The sequence below is a fragment of the Schistocerca serialis genome, chromosome 2 (assembly GCF_023864345.2).
Source record: "Schistocerca serialis cubense isolate TAMUIC-IGC-003099 chromosome 2, iqSchSeri2.2, whole genome shotgun sequence".
NCBI lineage: Eukaryota > Metazoa > Arthropoda > Insecta > Orthoptera > Acrididae > Schistocerca > Schistocerca serialis.
This window is the reverse complement of record NC_064639.1, coordinates 796,417,882-796,424,371: the sequence shown is the minus strand read 5'-3', so window position 1 is coordinate 796,424,371 and position 6,490 is coordinate 796,417,882.

The following is a 6,490-nucleotide window of genomic DNA, read 5'->3' as shown; positions in this document are numbered from 1 at the left end:
TTGTTTATTAAACATTTTAATAGTCTCGATGGCAATAAAAAACTAATTTCCACTTTTTTCTCTACCGGTTCCGGCTTACCACACTCATGCTTACGAGGAGAACACAAGTGCCATAAAGCAAATTCCAAGGAACTTCGCTCAGTGATAGAGGAATGAAGATAGCCGAATACATGTCTCGGCTTATCCGCAGATACTCGACCATTTCTGAACAAACGACAGCCAAAGATTTCGAGGTATTTCCAGATATTTCATGTGCCTTTTACGGCGCGATATTTCGAGACGAAATGATGCTCAGTGGTTAGCGTCGCGGCTTCTTAACTCTGCACCCCGGATTCGATAACCGATTATTGTTTTCATTTATTTTATTTTTTATTCATTTATCTGCTCATGTGTGTAAGAGATTACTACGCTAATGTTTCTTATCAAATTACTGGATACAAAGGCGTTATATTAACTATAAAATTACAACTGGATTTCACAAGTGTCACATATTTACTATAACCTATAACATATGTGTGTGTGTGGTATGTTGAAGGGTTACAGTCTTTTCAGTATCACATATTTTGATATTTTATTCTCATATCAGTTCTTATATTAATTCTCATATTTTTTTCATATGTTTAATCTTCAAGAAAATGTGATTTACTTGGGTGATACCGGTCGTAGAAATATTGGATTCAAAAAATGGTTCAAATGGCTCTGAGCTCTATGGGACTTAACATCTGTGGTCATCAGTCCCCTAGAACTTAGAACTACTTGAACCTAACTAACCTAAGGACATCACACACATCCATGCCCGAGGCAGGATTCGAACCTGCGACCGTAGCGGTCACGCGATTCCAGACTGAAGCGCCTAGGACCGCACGGCCACACCGGCCGGCGTGAATACTACTCAGTATGGGATGCGTACCAGATAGGATTGATAGAGGAAACAGAGAAGACAAAGGAGTTGCGCGTTTCGTTAAAGGTTAATTCAATAAGAGCATAAGCGTCGCGTACATTTTAAGCTGACCCCAATGGCAGACGCTACAAGAGAGGCGTTCTGCGTCACTTATATGTCGCAAAAAGGTCATGAACATGGAGTTAAGAGATTCGAGGTCACATGGAGGCTTACTGACAATCGTTCTTACCGCGAACCGTTTGATCATGAGAGGGGCGGTGGAGGGAGGGGAGAGGCAAGTTACAATGGTACACAAAAACTCTTCCGCAATATACCGTAAGATGACTTGTGGAGTGTAGATAAGACGTAGGTGTAAACCAGAAGAGAGTGTTCAAACGCTGATCAAACTATAAAAAAACTAATACAATTTCTCTCAGAAATGCTTTCGTCATGGCTAGGAGAACAAAGTAGTCTCACTACTTGACGAGCTAATGATGTATGTAAGGAGAAATTAACCTATTTATTTTGGTACAACTGCAGTCTATTTCGCAGCGGCGGAAGGTGTGCTCGTAGTCGTGATACACGATATACCTGCTGCAGTATCACAGGTTGATCCTAAGTTTCCAGACCTCCCACGCTGTGGTCCGCCTATACACGTATCAGACCTAGAGTGCAGTACCTGTTATCTATACGTCGCAGTGAGTCAGACAGGAGATTAAAGAGTTCCTTTCTTGGAACTCCATAAAGTTACGTGCAGTGCTTTGAACAAAGAAAGGAATGACTCTGCGGCTACCCGTCAAACGTCCCCAGCACTGTTAGCTACTTTATCTGCCTTAGATTAAGACCGCCCCAGGAAGCAAGGATCAAGAACGAAGAATAAAACCTGTACTGACTATTGCCGCGAGCTGAGCAGCATGCAGTGTGAGGCAGCAGTTAGCTTCGTTGGATGGCGTGCTTCGGCTCGCCAGTTCATATCCTATCACAGACCAATATTCGTTATCTTTAGAATTTCTAGGATTTGCCCGAAATTGTTTGTCTTTGTAATGTTTGCATATTCTCGAATATCAGATGTCTGTGTAAAAAGCAGCACTCTCCAAGGAACAGCTGTGTTGGGGCAGTACGCTGGTGTTCATAACAACCATGCTTTTAGTGCTAAATTGATTTCAGATTTGGAGTTGATTGTGGTTACGATGTGACAAAATTATTGCTATGGTAGCAATACAGACAAGCATGGACACTTTCTCAGCAGTGAATTCAAACTATCAAGAACTCACAAGTACTAGCAAGAAGACTGCATACAACTTGACAACTACAGGAGGAGTCGTCGGCTGCGATCCTGAGGTGTTTCCTCTCAGGTACATATCGACTGATACAGGGACACTGGGAAATTTTGGGTACTATATCCAATTGTGTTGACTGCATTAGTTTACTTATTTAACGTGTGTTGTATGCAATCGTTTGTGTACTTTTAAACTACATTTTATTTCTTACTAGCCTCTCCCTCTGGCTTCAGCCATGTATGCGTTTGACATATCCCCTCTGTGTCCCCCTCTTGCCTTCCCTGCCTGTTCACCTCATCCTCCCATTTCAATCAGTCTATCTCCTCCTTCCCACTCCAATTCTCCATCTCCTCTTCCCCCTGTCTTTGTCCATTTCCTCCATCCTCTTTCTCAGACCACATCTTCCTCCCTCCTCCCTCTAACCATATCCTTCTGCCCATCTCTCTTCCCATCTACACCTCCCCCTCTTCCTTTTCCACCTGCCCACCATCCCTCCACACCTTCTACCTGCATCACGAATTCCACCTCCTCTCTCTCCGTCCATTTCCTCCTCCCCCTCGCTCTGTCCTTCCCCTCAATTATCTATCACAACCTGTCCCCTGCCATGCTCATACACATCAGGGGCTTGATATTTCATCTGTCTCTGAGTTACAAGCAGGGCGATAAAGCAGGCCTATCACACAGGGAAGCCTACTTGTTGGGGCCTAGAAAGTCATTTCTTGCCTCTGATATGTAGGTTTCCCTGTAAAGCAGGTTGATTTGGCAGGCCAACAGTTTCTATGCAACAGGCCCTGTTATACAGGGCAGCCTATATGCCAGGGGCAAGAAAAAACACATTTTTTCCCTTATCTTCGCTCCTATTGAAGCTAGGATGTTACAAATCCCACAGTACTGGTGTTCATGAGGGATGCTGCTTCTGTGCCAAATTTGGTTGAAATCAATTTAGGGGTTTGGGACACATACTCTTCTTCATAAATAAACAGGTTTGTTTATTCCACTTTCATTTAATGCTCTGTTTCCTTACAAGTAAGACTTACAGGGAAATTATGTAGCCTAATTGTCATCTGTCTGAATGTGGAAGTTACATTAGACACAGAATATAATTTATAAAAGCTTTCCACATTTTCACATGCCACATTCAGTGCAAGTGTCAGATGGGACTAGTAAACTCCAGCAGAGATTAATGTAATTTAGCACCATGTTTTATGAGTATGGGCAATCTGTTGTCATAGCAGATGTCAGTACTTGTTCTGGATAGACAGTCTTCATCTACTCTTTATTTTTACGCATGGTGACCGATGATTTGTGTGCTGTGTAGTCCTATTTTTGTATGTGGGGTAGACGGGGACTTCATGCGGGAAGGTAACAGTGGTGCATTCACCAAGAGGATGGGTGGTAGCATGAGGGACATGATTTAACCTAGGACGCCCGCCCAGTTAGCTGTGTGGTCTAACACACTGCTTTCCAGGAGGGAAGGCATCTCAGTTCCCAGCACGAATCCGCCTGGTGGATTAGTGTCGAGGTCTGGTGTGCTGGCCAGTCTGTGGATGGGTTTTGAGGTGGTTTTCCATCTTCTTCAGCGAATGCAGCCTGGTTCCCCTTATTCCACCTCAGTTCCATTACATCGGCGATTGCTGCGCAAACACTTTCTCCACGTACACCATAATCCACACAAACATTGGGCGGGGGGGGGGGGGGGGGAGGGGGTGTTCCATTGGCCGAAATGCACAATAACCCTTGGTTTGGTGTGGGGCAGTGGAAGGGTGAGTGGACTTCTGTTGCGTTGCCTGTTGTGGGGTTGTGAGCCACAGAGAGCTATGGTGGGGATGAAGCCTCTCTGTCGTTTCTAGGTCCCCAGTTCCATACCTTACCATAACCTAGGACACCATCACTAACAACATACAATGTTTACTTCCACACATCCACATTTCTCGGGCCAACGTACAGGTTTTGGTGGACCATACCTCGTGTACAATTGTCACTTTCACTTTCTCTGTTCCAGTTGTACATGGTGAGAAGGAAGAACAGGTGTTTATATACCTGCTTATGAACTGGAATTTTTCTGGTTTTACTTTCATGATCTCTCCGCAAGATTTATGTAGGATGAAGCACTATGCAGCTAACAAAAGGAACTCACTTGGTATTTATACTTATAGATGTACGTGCTAGTACATACAGTTCTGTGCGACTGTTACTGCGGAAAAACAGAGGACTTACTTTTGGAGTGATTCGCGAGAGTTAGGCGGAGGTAAAGTTATTCACTAAAACGACAACTATGCTCAAGAAAGCACTATCAGCCGAGCAGTATTACAGTGAGTACGATATCCAAAGAGTGGAATGACAAGCGGCGTCCCTTGTATTAAATCTATTACTCAAAACTAAACAAAAACAAAAATCTATTACTCAAAACTGGTATAATATTCATCGATACCCGACTCACATTGTTGCATGAGTGGGACTAAAAAAATGTGTTCATTAATGTTAACACGAATCGTGTATAAGTATTCAATAATCCGACTCATTTCACATCACATAAATACAAGAATCGCTCAAACGACCTGTGGCACAAATAACAAACTACGTTACTATTTTTGTTCCTGTCGTTGTGATTCGCGTTTTTCGACTGTGTACTGCGGGTCATACCCTATAAGTTCTTCTAATTGTTGAGTTGGCAGTTGGTTTTATGCCCAGATTCCCACTCTGATGCCACAACGTCACCTTAATGTAAGTTAATGAACTCCGTAACTCTGTTTTGTGCATTTTATGGTTGTAACGGTCTGTGTTGCTTCTCCCGATACCGTATCTGTTACAGTTCTTACGATACAATGAATAGTCAGTCACCTCACAACAATTATTTACAACACTTGTGGGAAAGTACGCGTGAAAGAGGCGAATCACGGAAAAGTGGTGGGATGACTGCCTTAGTTGTGTATGGTTTCTCTTCACTGTTCATTTCATTGTGCCACAAAGGGATGGTATTTTAGCTGCCATTATTAAAAATAGAAAATAATATGATGTAGATGGTGAAGGGGCTTAGTTTGGAACAGAGCAGAGTAATTGTTTGTTATCAACTTCTGCCGAAAACACCTCGCGTCACCTTTTGAGCTCCTACACTTTTTCGAATACGCTATCTGATCAAAAGTATCCGGACCTATATAAGTGGAAATTATTATGCGACGTGCTGACTCCTCGTCTTTATAACGGTTTGAACTCTGCTGGCGACCCTTTCAGAGAGGTGTCTGAATGTCTGTGGAGGCCGCGCGGGGTAGCCGAGCGATCTCGGGTGCCTTGTTACGGTTTGCGCGGCTCCCCCCGTCGGAGGTTCGAGTCCACCCTTGGGCATGAGTATTTGTGTTGTCCTTAGCGTAAGTTAGTTTAAGTTAGGTTAAGTAGTGTGTAGGCTTAGGGGCCGATAACCTCAGCAGTTTGGTCCCATAAGACTTACCACAAATTTCCAGTTTGGGGTGTGGGGGAATGGCAGTACATTCTTCCTCGAGACAAGACATTATATTGGACGTTGGAGACCGGAGCGAAGTCGACATTCTGACTCATCCCAAAGGTGTTCCATTGGGTTCAGGTCGGGACTCTGAGCAGTCCAGTCCATTTTAGGAATGTTCTTGTCCACAAACCATTGCCTCACCGACACGGCTTTGAAAGGGTGCTTTGTCACGCTGATACTCATCGTCTCCGAACTGTTCCGGTACTGTACACAATATGGCTCCCCATTTAACATTTTCTTAAGCCCAGTACGACGATTACTAACCACTAAAAGCACCCCATACTGTAATACCACTTCCTCTGCACTTCACTGTTGGCACTACACATCATGGCAGGTAACGTTCTTCAGGAATTTACCAAATTCAAACCGTTTCATCGGATTGCCCCAGGATACAGCGTGATGCATCACTGTAAACCATTCGTTTCCAGCGATCAACTGTCCAGTGGCGTAGCTCTATACACAACCTCACGCGTCGGTTAGCAATTACTACAGAAATGTGGCTTATGATGAGCTGCTTTTTAAAACGGTGCGGGCGGTCACTGTGGAAGCCAGTGATTTGTTCCGCTGGTTTCATGCGGTTTCTTACAACCACCCTCCATAATCGTCCACGGCCCCCGTCCGACAGCACATGACGTGCGCCTGTTTTGGATTTTGATGTGGTTGTTCTTTCGCGTTTTCACTTCACCATTGAATCACCAATGTTCGGCTTTGCGGCTTGAGAATGGCACTATACGCAGCCTGATATCAGTAACGTGTGGCCCTTGGCTAAGTAATTTCTGAAGATGGTTGCGTTGATCGAGCGAAACATGTAAAATAAAGAAAAAATTACAT